Source organism: Vulpes lagopus, chromosome 15, assembly GCF_018345385.1.
Source record: "Vulpes lagopus strain Blue_001 chromosome 15, ASM1834538v1, whole genome shotgun sequence".
NCBI classification, from domain to species: domain Eukaryota; kingdom Metazoa; phylum Chordata; class Mammalia; order Carnivora; family Canidae; genus Vulpes; species Vulpes lagopus.
Genome location: NC_054838.1, coordinates 42,105,581 through 42,119,295, shown reverse-complemented (window position 1 = coordinate 42,119,295; position 13,715 = coordinate 42,105,581). Strand labels below are relative to the sequence as shown.

The window sequence follows — 13,715 nt, the reverse complement described above, 5'->3', positions numbered from 1 at the left end:
ATAAATGCTAAATAACAGTTAAATTATCAACACTACACAGTGGAATCTGACATTTCTCAGGATAATATTTTAATTGTTCATCCGATATACTGTCAACCCTGCTGCATTGACATCTGGATTAGGATAGATATGTGTGGGGGACAGGTGGGAGTGAGGAGCATATTTGTCTTAGAAGCATCCCAGAGGAAGGAGAAGCTTGTTTTACTGTAATTTTTTTTTCAGTATCTTACTATCTCTCAATAGACCGAATAAAGTTATTTCAAAAGCAAGCCAAAGTATTCATAAAACATGCATGTGTGGGGCACCTGGGTGGCTCAGTTGGTTAAGTGTCTGTCTGCCTTTCACTCAGGTTGTGATCTCAGGGTCCTAAGATCTAGCCCCTCATTGGGCTCTGTGCTCAGCAGAGAGTCTGCTTCTGCCTCTCTCTCTGCCCCCACTCTCCTGCTCATGCTCACTCTCTTTCAAATAAATAAATAAATAATCTTTTTAAAAAATTGCACGTGTTCATGGGCTGTTAGCATGAGTTCAAATATATAGGTGCTTTAAATATTAACAAATGTGTGGACACTGAATAGACATTCTGAGCACTGCATTGATCCTTCATTAATGTACTTTGTGCAAATCACTGTGAATGATATCTTGGAACCAGCACTGAATAAGCCTGTCATGATCCCTGAGCATCTATCAAATAAAGGAAGTTCCTGGTCATATTTACATAATCACCTTTCTCCTCCAGTGCTCTGGGTGTAATGTCAATTTTTTTCCAGCGCAGCAGCTAGGTTCAATACTCTCCGTCTCTACTCACTTTAAGTATAGTTGCTCTTTGGCTCCCTCATGGAGCCAATGGGTTCACTTCCAACCCCTTACCTGATTCTCATAAGGACTGGTAGAGGAACAGGGCAGGAATCGTTATCAGTCTGGTTCTACAGATGAAGAGCCTGGGATTCAGAGTATCAGAGGCTTATGGAAAGTCACACAGTGACACATGAAAGGCAGGAACTGAACTGAAATTTCTAGAATCAAATTAGCAAAGGGTACTCAAAAATATGGGATATCTACAAACTGATATTCCCTATATCATATGTTTCATGAGGAAAACATTGTTGAATGAATGAATGAATGGGCAATCCTATGCTGACTTCCCTCTACTGACTTCTCAGACACTTGCTATTTTCAAAATGAAAACCCCTGGGACATTTAATTTAACTGTGTTCTTAGCATCTTCCTCTTACCACCACCTACTACCACCCTCACCTCATCCTACTTCCTTTTCTATCCCATTCAAGCACGGGAAAGGAGCCTCTCCTTTGCCCCAGTTCTTCCCCTAAAAGATGTGTCTCTGAGCAGGCCCTGGGGCTAGGGGCGGGGCAGCCTTGACAATTTTAGCCACCATCCTGGGCCCTGCCATGCCTGTGAGCTGAAGTTCAAAATCCACTCACTTTTGGATTTATACTCTTATCTGGCCTAGGATCCAAAGTGAATAGAAATCAGGAGCCTTAAGATTAATTGCAGTCCTGGCAGAAAGAGATGTTACCTCTAGAACACTGACTAGAAGAGGAAAGTAATCATGTAAATATTACCAGGGGCTTCCTTTGTTGGATGGATGCTTGCTCAGTAGAGGCACCTGCCTAATGGCGAAGTGAATCGGCCGGGTCTCCTGAGGGCTTGTGTTCCTCCTTCCTGTGGACAGACCTCTGTATTGCAAAAGCCTATGGAGTGTAGGTAGGAGTGCATCACCTTAGCTGGCCTGGGATTTCCTAGAAGGCTGGATCCTCCTTGCACAGTGCCTGGCACACAAATGTTTATAGTCTCAAATGAGATTGAATCACCCTTGCCTGGAGCCTCAGTTTCCACACCTAAGACAAAGATGTTATACTAGAATAATGCCTAGGGGACTTCCAAAGAGGCAGCATGTCCTGGCTAGGGTAAGAATGGTGTTTCTGAAAAGGAACACATGTTGGTTAAAATTTCATCTCCTCCTGCCCCAACACTCCCACCTACATACTAGTTTTGTGATTTGGACCAATTTGTTTCACTTCTTTGAACCATCTGTAAAAGGAAGGTTAGGCAAAAATACTCATCCACAACCCTGGGGTTGAAGGTTCAATAACATAAAGTGCTCAATAAATTTTTATTTAATGAATGATGCTTGGATAGTTCGCAGGAAAAGCTTTCCACTTTAGTGGGGCTTGGCCAGAACTTCCCACACTGCCATTCTCCCCTAAAGTTGTCAAGCTCTGGAACCTAAAGGAAAGGACCCTCTTCCTTTGTTTCTGTTCTGGACCTGAGCAAGAATGATTTGGGCAGAAAGATCATGAAATTAGAGTCACTACAACATTAAGTGCTTTGTTTCCTCCAGGGGTTGGGTCTCCGTTCCTGGGTGCAGTGGGGCCTGAGCCTGTCCTTGTCTTTCCTCTTGGGCTGTTGACTCAGGGAGAGCAATCAAAGTCTATCTCCTATCTCAAGCCTGCCACATAAAAGATGTTTTAAAAATATTCATTGCAAAGAAATAACTCCTTCCTACTTAGGATTTGATTTCCTATGTCTGTAGATTTGCAAACTAGGTATCTCTTTATTCAGGTGACCAGACCCTGGGAACCAGTTGGCTTTACTTACTAGTTCACACACTTAAAATGGGACTGAATTAAGTCCAAACAATTGTGTAGTTGAAAAAAATTCCATTTTGTAATGAGACTACAAGGAGCTTGGTCTGTAGAAGGAATCAGAAAGGAGTCTTCCACATTTCTGCCTCAACCTAACCCCTCATGGAAGACCTCCATAATCTAACCTAACCCTTCTGGGTGTGGGACCCAGAAAATTTAACAAAAATCCCCTACCCCTGGACGAGCAGAGCAGGACTAACTCCATTTTGTGCTGCACTCGCCACCTCCTGTATGACCCGCACATGACCTGCTTATTGCTTAGGGCACACCCCCACCCTAGTCAAGCCGCTGGGCACACCCTTATGGGAAACCGGCTCATAACAATGTAACCCCGCCTTGTGCCCGCCAAAACTGCGCTCCGATTCTGACCAGAGTGATAGGCCAGCTCAAATGGTCACTATAGGGTAAGGTGTAATTCAACTGGCCACCTGCGTGTGGACCGACTTGACTGTGCAACTTTCTGTGTGCGTTACAATCTCATTGGCCAGGGGCCGTATAAGACTGCTCTGCCTCTTAGCCTCGGGGTCCGAGTCCCTGCTCCGCTGTGTCGGGTACACTTGGACCCAAACCCTTGTGTGTTTGCATCGGTGTCGGCTCCTTGGTGGTTTCTTGGATTTGCGATCTTGGGCACAACACCGAGGATGCCTGGGTTTGAGCTTCTGCCTTTAGCTCAGGTCATGATCCTGGAGTCCTGGGATCGAGTTCCCCATCAGGCTTCCTGGTGGGAACCTGCTTCTGCCTCTGCCTGTGTCTCTGAATCTCTCTGTGTCTCTCATGAATAAATAAATAAAATCTTTAAAAAAAAAAATTAACCCTCCCGGCATGGTGTTCCTCAAAGTCCCCTCTCTTTGTGTTTACGCAGTTGCTTGGCAAGCACATTCTGACCGTATAACTTCATTTATCTCAGTGGTTCCTTGATGCATTCATAGTGCTTGTCAGTCTAAATGATTTTATTTCATCCTGTCTGAAGCCTGCATTATAGTCACTATAGATTCATTTCTAATTCGGAACTGTCCCATTCCAGAAACTCTGATGACTCTGTGTTTATGAATTGTAAATACTATTTCCAATAAACTGATAATGAATTGCCAGGTCCCTTCAAATTTGTAAATAATGAGGATATTTCCCTAGCAACAGCCAATTACACTAGGCAGGAAAAGTCATTCTATCAGGAACACTTACCCTTCAACTTATTTCAATGTCAGAAAACCTCTTAATTCTGATTATTCCTCCAGTTCTGAGTCAGCCAAAGACCACAGAGATCCTATGTAAATGGCTCAAATGGAAGAAGTGTAACAATAATTCTTAATGAGGAGACAGTCTGGCTCAGAAGCTTGGAAATCCAGAGACTGAGAGGTATCACCCTCTTTTTTCATTAATATACTCAGTGACCTTGGGCAAATCATTTTGTCTTATAGAGGAATTCTTCACCTCTCAGTAAGAGAAGTCTGGCCACATGAGACAAGGAGGAAGACGGGACACTAGTAGGTACCAGCTATTTATCACTTGCGATGGGCCAGGCAATGTGCAGGGTGATCTCATGTAATCCTCAGGATAAGCAAGAGGTAGGTATATTCCCTACTTTACAGATGAGGGAACTGAGGCTCAGAAAGGCTAGTTCACATAGCTTGTACAGGTAGGGGAAGCAGGATTTAGAAGACACAGGCCCGACTCTGATGTGAAACTACCTTAAATCCTGAATTTGCCTCTGTGCTGCTTTGAAGAGGCTGAAATGAGACGTCATTACGGTTTCATGTGAAAACTGGGAAATTTCACATCCAACACACGGAGTGATCAGTTCAGTTGCACCTGGTGGACAGCCTGCAGGGCTGGGAAGGGCTTTAGATTCCAACCCCCTAAATCTCACAGCACAATCCTTCAGGAGCTGCCTCAAGGGCTTGAACTTGCCTTTGGGATGAGGGCGAAGATGTTGACCAAGCTGTGTTCTCCATCCTGATGGCAAATGCTCCGCGAGCACTTCTGATCTCCCTCCTTCTCTTAGGATCTGCTTTTCATTTGCATCAAATGCACATCAATTGCTCAGGGTGGCTGGAGCCCCACCACCTCCCTCTAGAACTCCTCTATTAGCCTCCTAAGGGGCCCCCTGCCTCCAGTCTCAGTCTCTGGAGCTGCTCGCCATGTAATGAACGGGTAAGTTTCCCCCTGAGGGCAATAAAGAGTAATCAAGAGATTTAAGCAGGGGGATTACATAATTAGATTTACAGTTTAGGAAAATTAAATGCTGAGGAGTTAATGCATAATGATCTTCCCCCTTCATCTCTTTAGCTACCATTTCCTTCAATCCATTCCCTGCCCTCTGGGCACATGGAGTATAGGACGTGCTCAGCTGATCCCTCTGCCTGGCAAGTCATCCTCCCCATGACCCCCCACCCCCATGGGGCCCGACCTGCTCACTGTCTAAGACTCAATAAAGTCTCTCTTCTATGAAGCAATTCCCACCTCACCACATGCCTGGGACTCTCCTAAACCAGCCCCACTAATGGCACTCCTTGACCTGTATCCTTACATTGAAATAACTTCTTGTGGTCTGTGTCCCTTACCAGAGTGTGAACCCCTCAAACTCTCAAAGACTGGAGGTATCATTTATATTTGCATCTATAGCTCCCAGGGCAAAGCCAAGCAGTGGTGACTCCTAGATGTTAGTGGAATGGATAAATGGACCCTATAGCTCTGCCTCTTTGCTTCTAGAATGTGAGTGGGTGAGGAAAATATACTGATAGTGGAGAACAAAGAGTTGCTGAATTTTTGGAGAAGGGTTTTTGTCACCTTAGACCTTAGAGTCTTCTGCAAAAATGGGTAAAGGGAAGAATTTGATGTTTCCTAAGGACCTCACTTCTCTGACATTCTAGTTTCTTAGTTCTTTAGGGGCAAAGTTAGAAAATGGTGACTTAAAATATGAGAAGTGGGTGGTACTTAGGGAGGGGGGCCTCAGTGGCCTCCAGACTCCCTGTAGGCCTCCTGTCCTCCTGGGCCCAAGCAGGAGTTGGGGAAAGGAATGAGCATCTCCTGCGTGTTACTGAGCTCTGCCAAGGACTTCCCAGGGGAAGGATGAGGACATACTTGGCCTCAGAGAAGGCTCCAGGCAGCCACAGCCAGTCTCAACTCAATCAGTCCCTCTCAACTCTCTCTTTGAGCAATTCTGGACTGCTGACTTGGAGAAGACCCAGAAGGGACTGCCAACTGTCCAGGGGCCTGAGAGCTGCTCAGAAAAGAGGCCATGACTGCTTCCGAATTTGGGGGGTCATCGTCCTCCTGCAGTGTTGGGTGCTGTACTCCTCAATAAACGCTACATGAAAGAATGAGTGAATGAATGAATGACCATAAGCATTCTGCATCTCAGTCTTGAGGGAGCACGTGCACAGAGTCTGGTACTATGCGCACATATTCTCTATCTTCTTTTTTCTCATTTTCAGTCCTTTCCTCCTCCCACTCTACACACCCAGTGAGTCTACTTAGAAAAGCATTAGTGAGGCTCACCCACTCACTCTTCATCCAAACATCCAAACAATCAAGACAGAAGTCTCCCAGATTGGACTGGAGGTTAGGGAATGACATTTTGTAACCAGTTGGCTCTGGTTTTGGATTTGGTGGGAACCAGAAGGAGGGTCCAGGGCCAGCTTTATAAAAGCCAAGAGCAAAAGCTGGCTGTCTTCATAGCTGCTGTGGTTCTTGTGGGTCCTTGGATCAAGTTTGCTTCTCTTTCTTTTAGGTGAGGCCTTATAAGGGACTAGCTGCAAACAAGAGGGTCAGGGTCTCTGGTAATAGAAGTGAGCCAGAGGGAGGGGAGCCAGAGAGGTGGAGATTGGCTGACCCTGGTATTCTGAGGAAGGCCCATGCTGGAGGAAGGGTGAGCTACGATGAGCCTGGAAGTATCCACAGGGCCCTGGAACTAGGCCCCAGCATGTGAACCCAGGCAGGGCAGTGCTTGTCAGTTTAGGCCTGCCATGTCCTGGACTCTGGGCTAGGCACTGAAGAGGGAAAGGGTCCTGGGGGACGAGGGGGCGGGTGCTGTGGGTCCCAGAGGGGGCTTGCCATGAGCCAGGCCCCAGACTCACCTGCGTGCCACTTCCCCTTGCAGATGCCCTGGTTCAAGGGCTGGAAGGTGGAGTGAAAGGAGGGAACCGCCACCGGGGTGACTCGGCTGGAAGCTCTGGACACCATCCTCCTGCCCACTGGCCCAGCCAACAAGCCCTTGAGGCTCCCTGTGCAGGATGTGTACAAGATTGGAGGTGACAGGGCTGGTTGGGGATGGAGGGGGGACCGTTCACCCCGGGATTAGGAAGTTAGGAATGACATCTTGTTCAAGTCCTGACTTGAATCCACAGCTTCTGAGCTAGGCAGCATTTCCAGCTTATGCAATAGGTAGATTAAATCCATTCAGTGCTTTAACCTTTTCTGCAGCTGGCTCTTTGTCCTTGATGTGGAGCCCAGGGACCTCCTGAGAAGTCAGTTCCCAAGGGGAGGTAGAGAGGTCTGTGGGACAACTCTGGACCATCTTCCCTTTGACAGGCATTGGCACAGTGCCTGTTGGCCATGTGGAGACGGGTTTCCTGAAGCCCAGGATTGTGGTCACCTTTGCCCCCACAAACCTCACTACAGAGGTCAAGTCTGTGGAGATTCATCAGGAGGCCCTGCCCAGTGACATCGTGGGCTTCAATGTGAAGAATGCGTCCGTAAAGGACATTCGCCATGGATGTGTCATTGGAGACAGCAAGAATGACCCCTCCCCCCCAGCTTTCTAGCACAGGTAAGTGCACAGGAAGCCAGGAACCTTAAGAGCACTGGCCTTGGTGGGAATATTTCTTAGGAATTAGCCCTGACTTCTAAGGCCCCAAGTTCATGAAGATGTAATTCTAGATCACGTGCACCATGTTTTATACAATTCTGTCCTGCTCTCCTACCAGGTGATTGTCTTAAATCACCCTGGGCAGATCCACGCTGGTTATACTCCAGTGCTGGACTGCCATACAGCTCACATCCCCTGCAAATTTGCTGAACTGAGGGAAAAGATTGATCGGCACTCAGGCAAGAAGCTAGAGCACAACTCCAAGGCCCTGAAGTCTGGTGATGCAGCCATTGTGCAGATGGTCCCCAACAAAGTCATGTGTCTAGAGACCTTCTCGCAGTACCTACTTCTAGGTGAGCCAAGGATTGCTACTGAATCACGGGAAGAAAGCCCTATCTCCTGGGTGAGGCACAGGCTAAGGAGCATTTTCTTATGTACCACTTCCCAGAAACTTTATTCTTCTCTTGTCTAGGCCACTTTGCCATGCAGGTAAACGGTAACAATGAGACAAACAATGGCCATAAGAGTTATTAAGGTGGTGGAGAAGAAGTCATCTATGGCTGGCAGGTCACCAAGTCAGCAGTAAAGGCCAGCAAGAAGTGAAGAATGCAGTTTCTTCAATCTTCCACTATAAAAATAAAATTCTATGTACTTGCAAGATTAATAAAATGAATGTAGCTGCCCCAGTTACTTATTTCTTCCAAAGAGGTAAACAGGGAACCTCTAGGTATGCTAATGAACCATAATTTAAAGCCCTTTGGCTTCCAAGGGTTTACGCCCCAGGTTGTGAATGATTCAGGGTCCTCTAGCTCATTTTCAGTCAGAGCTCTATCCCATTTCCCTCAAAGTTGGTCTCTTCCAGACTGTCTGTCCTTCCTGTTAGATGCTGAATTGTTCTGGGATGTGAAAAATATACTCACAATGGCATAGGACAGGATTCTAGTAGGGCCAGTGGGTTAGTCCAACACAACTATATGTGTAGTTCTGGGTGCTAGGTGCTGTATCATCAAGACTCTAAAAGAGAACAGTCAATATCAAGATCTCTCAGCCAAGAGTGAAGTGGGAATTCAGCAGCTTACTTGCAAGCCTGGGCTCAAGCTGTTGCCCAACACGGTAGTCTAGGGCAGATTAATAATACTCCTGGAGAACGAGGAATGAACAAATAACTATTGCCTTTGCTCCTCAACTTTTATGTGAAACAGGATAATAGCTTATGGACCTTCAGCTAAATTCTATGCTCATTCTATATACACTAGGAGTCAGGTTCCCCAAGGTTTGCTGGTGGTGTGTTTTGTCCATTTATCAAGTACTTGGCACTTGCCATGTGCCAGATGCTCTTCTCACCCCATGGACTTAACCTTGTCAAGAGGTAGAGGCAAATATCAAGTGATGAATATTAAGTGAGCCAAGAGAATGGTAGAGGTAGGAAGAAGACCATGAGAAATATAATGCAGTAGAGGCTATCCCACAATCCAGGCAAGGGGGTAACTTGGAACAGGGGTGTAATCATGGAGTTGAGTGGTCAGAAGTTGTGAATATTTTGAAGTTCCAAGAATCTTAACTGATGCATTTCTAAAGATCATATGTGAGGTATATCGAGAAGTCAAAGCTGATACCTGGGTTTTAGGCCTGGGTTTTACTCCCCTTCAGTAATCAGGGGAGTCCTTGAAACAGGGAAGCTGAATCCCTTGCCCATAAGCATCTACTAGGAGTTGCTAGGACAAGTATATGGACCCTGTCTGCTGAAGGGAAATAATCAACTGCATGATTGAAATCAATTCTCTATTAGAAAAACTATTAGTCATAGAATGTGCCTGGGCCTGGGAGGACTATGGGGTCTTTTTAAAAATTTTAATACACTGTATGGTTAACATACAGTGTTCTACTTCAGGTGTACAATATTATGATTCAACACTTACGTACATTACTCAGTGGTCACCACGATAAATGTGCTATCAATCTCCTTCACCTATCCCCCCGCCCCACCTTCCCTCTGGGAACCATCGGTTTGTTCTCTATAGAGTCTGTTTCTTGGTTTGTCTTTCTTCTTGGTTTGGTTTGTTTCTTAAATTCTATATATGGAGTGAAATCATATGGTGTCTACCTTTTCTACTAGACTTACTTCACTTAGCATTAAACTCTAGCTACATCCATGTTATTGCTAATGGCAAGATTTCGTTCTTTTTTATGGCTGAACACTCCCACTGTGTATATGTGTGTATGTATATATATCACATCTTTTTTATTTCTTCACCAATTGATGGACATTTGGGCTGCTTTCATAGTTCGGCTGTTGTAAACAATGCTGCAAGAAACAGGAGTGCGTGTATCTTTTTGAATTAGTGTTTTCATATTCTTTGGGTAGAAAACTAGTACTGGAATTACTGGATCATATGGTAATTCTATTAATTTTTTGAGAAATGTCCATAGTGTTTTCTACAGTGATTGCACCAGTTTGCATTCCCACCAACAGTGCATGAAGGTTCCTGCTTCTCCCATCCTCACAAACACTTGATGTTTCTTGTGTTTTTGATTTTAGCCATTCTGATAGGTGTGAGGTGATATCTCATTGTGGTTTTTATTTGCATTTTCCTGAGGATGAGTGATGTTAAGCATCTTTTCATGTGTCTGTTGACCATCTGGTTGTCTTTGAAGAAATATCTGTTCAGGCGTTTTGCCCATTTTTTAATTTATTTTTATTTTTGTTTATTTTTTTGTCCATTTTTTAATTGCATTATTTGTTTTTCAGTGTTGAGTTGTATAAGCTCTTTGTATATTTTGGATACTAACTCTTTATCAGACAAGTCATTTGCAGATATCTTCTCCCATTCCATAGGTTGTCTTTTAGTTTTGTTGATTGTTTCCTTTGCTGTGCAGAAGCTTCTTTTTTTCTTTTGCTACAGTCCCAATAGTTTATTTTTGCTTTTGTTTCCCTTGTCGCAGGAGACATACCTAAAAAAAAGTTTGCTATGGTCAATGTCAGAGAAGTTACTACTTATGTCCTTTCTATGGTTTTAGGTATCACATTTAGGTTTTTAACCCATTTTGAGTTTATTTTCATGTGTGGTATAAGAAAGTGATTCAATTTCATTCTTTTGCATGTTGCTGTCCAGTTTTCCAAACACTATTTGTTGAGGAGACTTTTTCCTATTGCATATTCTTGTTTCCGTTGTGGAAGATTAATGAGCATATAAGCATGGGTTTATTTCTGGGTTTTCTATTCTGTTCTGTTGACCTATGTGTCTTTTTTTGTGTCAGAACCATACTGTTTTTTGTAGTGTATCTTGAAATCGGGATTGTGATACCTCCTGTGTTGTTCTTTTCCAAGGTTGCTTTGGCTATTCAGAGTCTTTTGTTCCATATAAATTTTAGGATTCTTTGTTCCAGTTCTGTGAAAAATGTTGTTGGTATTTTGATAGGGGTTGCATTAAATCTGTAGACTGCTTTGGGTAGTATGGACATTTTAACAGTATTCATTCTTCTAATCCATGAGCATGGAATACCTTTCCATTTGTATCATCTTCAATTTCTTTAATGTTTTATAGTTTTCAGAGTACAGGTCTTTCACCTCCTTGGTTAAGCTTATTCCAAGGTATTTTATTATTTTTGTTGTAATTATAAATGGAATTCTTGTTGATTTCTCTTTCTGCTGCTTCATTATTAGTGTATAGAAATGCAATGGATTTCTATGTACTGCTTTTATATCCTGTGACCTTACTGAATTTATTGATCAGTCCTAGTAGTTTTTTAGTGGAGTCTTGAGGGTTTTCTATATACAGTATCATGTCATCTGCAAACAGTAAACTTTGTACCTCTTCCTGAGGAGTCCTTTCTGAAGCCACATTGGGAATATCACTTCCTGACCTTTCCTGATACTTCGATGTCAAAAATTTAGACTAGGAGTGCAATGGCTTCTTCTCACTGATCAGTAACATTACCGGTCCATGCTTGTCAAGCTGACTTCCTCTCAAGTGCAACCCCAGACCTAGCACAAACCTAGAAATAATAGCAGGATGGCATATCAGAGCTGTCACCACATCAGGCATCAAGAAACTCACCTGTCTGCAAGGCTGAGAAAGCTGTCAAGTTCCAGCTATTGTCAGCACAAATCAGCCTGACTTGGGATCTGGACCAAGCTTTGGAGCATCTCAAGCCTGTCAGTATCATCAAAGGCCACCCTGCCTGACTTGGGGAGGCAGGCATGTTCAGAAGCTGTGGTGGAGATAGAATGCAGACCGCCTGCCTATCATCCCCCACCTGCTCCTGCAACCTTGCAAAATGGTCACTCCTTTTTGTCCTCAGAATTCTATAAATCACAACCATAGCTTTGCTTAAAGTGACAAGGGAACTGGAGTTGTAACTTGCAGTGTCTGGGTCCCTAGCAGGTACTCAATAAATATTTGTTGAATAGTGAATGGATGAATGTCTACCCTTCAAAGGATGAATGCTTCTCGGCTCACCTGTTCAACCAGGAACATGCCTAGGTAATAGTTCATACATTATATACATCAACTCGACTCATTTCACTGAAGAAGCTGTACTAGGGGCACTTGAATGGCTCAGTGGTTGAGAGTCTGCCTTCAGCTCAGGGCATGATTCCGGGGCTCAGGGATCAAGTCCAGCATAGGGCTTCCCACAGGGAGCCTGCTTCTCCCTCTGCCTATGTCTCTTCCTCTCTCTGTGTGTCTCTCATGAATAAATAAAATCTTTAAAAAGTCTTTACTAAAATCCCTTATGACAAACAACAAACTCTCTAGTGCTCACTGGAGATAAATAAGGTTGAGGCTTGTTGGAGGTTCCTGGTAATAGCCGTCCCACTCCCTAACCACACCACCTCCAACCGTGTGGGGGCTTCAGAGTTCTCTTTCAGACATGAAGTAACCACCTCTAGAATGTAGAATAAAACTATCCTACAGACCATAAATCCATCGGAACACATTGTGAAGTCCTTGGGCCCACTTTTCTGGGAGGTCTTGCTGCATGATGCAGTGTCATCACTCACTTCTGTAGAAATCCTGACTTGCATTACTGGCAGCAACCTTTCTTTTTTCTTTTTCTCCCTTTCTTTCTCTCTTTCTTTTAAAGATTTTATTTAGGCTCACAGCCCACCCATTCCATGAGTGGTCTGTGAGTACATGAAGGTTGACACAGGGAGCTTACTGGGCCCAGTCACTCAGCACCCTGGGCTGTAGCTGGTAGCCCTGGATCCTGCAGAGTCACTGTGGATATCCTGCTTACCTCACCTACTAAGGCTGGGAGGACAGGGAGTCACTTATTTATTTGTTCATCTTGTCTTTTACCAGATGTTCACTGACAACAAACATGGTTGAACTGGATGGAACAGTTAGTCCTGCCTGCTCAGATCTCATAGTCAAGCAAGAGAAATCTATGATATGGCTAACCTCAGGAGGCTATGGAAAAACATAAGGAATTAACAACAGAGCTTGAGGAATCCAAAACACTCCTTGGAAATACTAGCCTCCAAAAACAAAACAAAACAAAACAAAAAACATGTACAAAGGCCCAGAAAGGCAGTATGGCAGGCATGCAGATTGGGAATGCCAAGATGGGCAGGCCTTGATGTGATGAGGGCAGTGAGGAGCCATAGAGTGCCCATCTGGATGCCTTTCTTCTAAGTGAGAAAAGCAGGCCTTGAGCTAACTCAGAAACTTATATTGGGCCCTAATGCAAAACAAAAAACAAAAAACAAACAAATAAACAAAAAACCCCACAGTGATTAGACATGACCTGATACTGCCATTCGCTGCTAGGTGGTCAAGGTACTCTGCTACTTTCATTAGTGCTCTGAGGACCTAGTAGTGAGGGCATCGTGTCATTGACATGGAAATAAATGATCAAGACTCTACCAGCCTGAGATGGTCTCTTCTGTGGGTAGAAGCTAAACTGAAATTCTAAAATAGCTCTATTGTCATTTGTCTGAATGCAATCCATTCCTTCTGGTTCTATTAAACCAAGGCCTAGATTCCAGAAACAGAAATCCAGGCTGTCATTGCCCATTCATTTAAACAATTGCTATTTTTGCCTTGTAGGGAGATGCACCAGATCATTTTTACAGAGCTGTTTGCATTTGATGATGACAACACAATGCAACTGAGAGAAGTCACCCTGCGGGAAAATCTGTTTTCCTTCTGAAAAGAGAGATCTTACCATATCAGACAAAACAAGCATGTCCAGCATTCAGAGACAGCAGTAGACTAAGACCCTCCAAGATAAATCTGCCTTCC

At 44.2% G+C, this 13,715-nt stretch overlaps 1 long non-coding RNA gene across 5 annotated transcripts in view; it reads left to right on the top strand.

Annotated features, from left to right (window-relative positions):
* The first annotated feature begins 6,319 nt into the window (after positions 1 to 6,319).
* LOC121476373 overlaps positions 6,320 to 13,715 on the top strand; it is an 18,528-nt gene continuing 11,132 nt past the window's right edge. For 2 of the 5 annotated variants that reach the window (XR_005983932.1, XR_005983930.1), the window contains exons 1-3: positions 6,320 to 6,393; positions 6,763 to 6,913; positions 7,194 to 7,431. This is a non-coding gene — a long non-coding RNA (uncharacterized LOC121476373). Of the gene's footprint in view, positions 6,394 to 6,762; positions 6,914 to 7,193; positions 7,432 to 7,588; positions 7,824 to 7,942; positions 8,151 to 13,520 lie in introns of those variants that run through there. The other 3 variants (XR_005983928.1, XR_005983931.1, XR_005983929.1) reach the window with 3 other exon arrangements.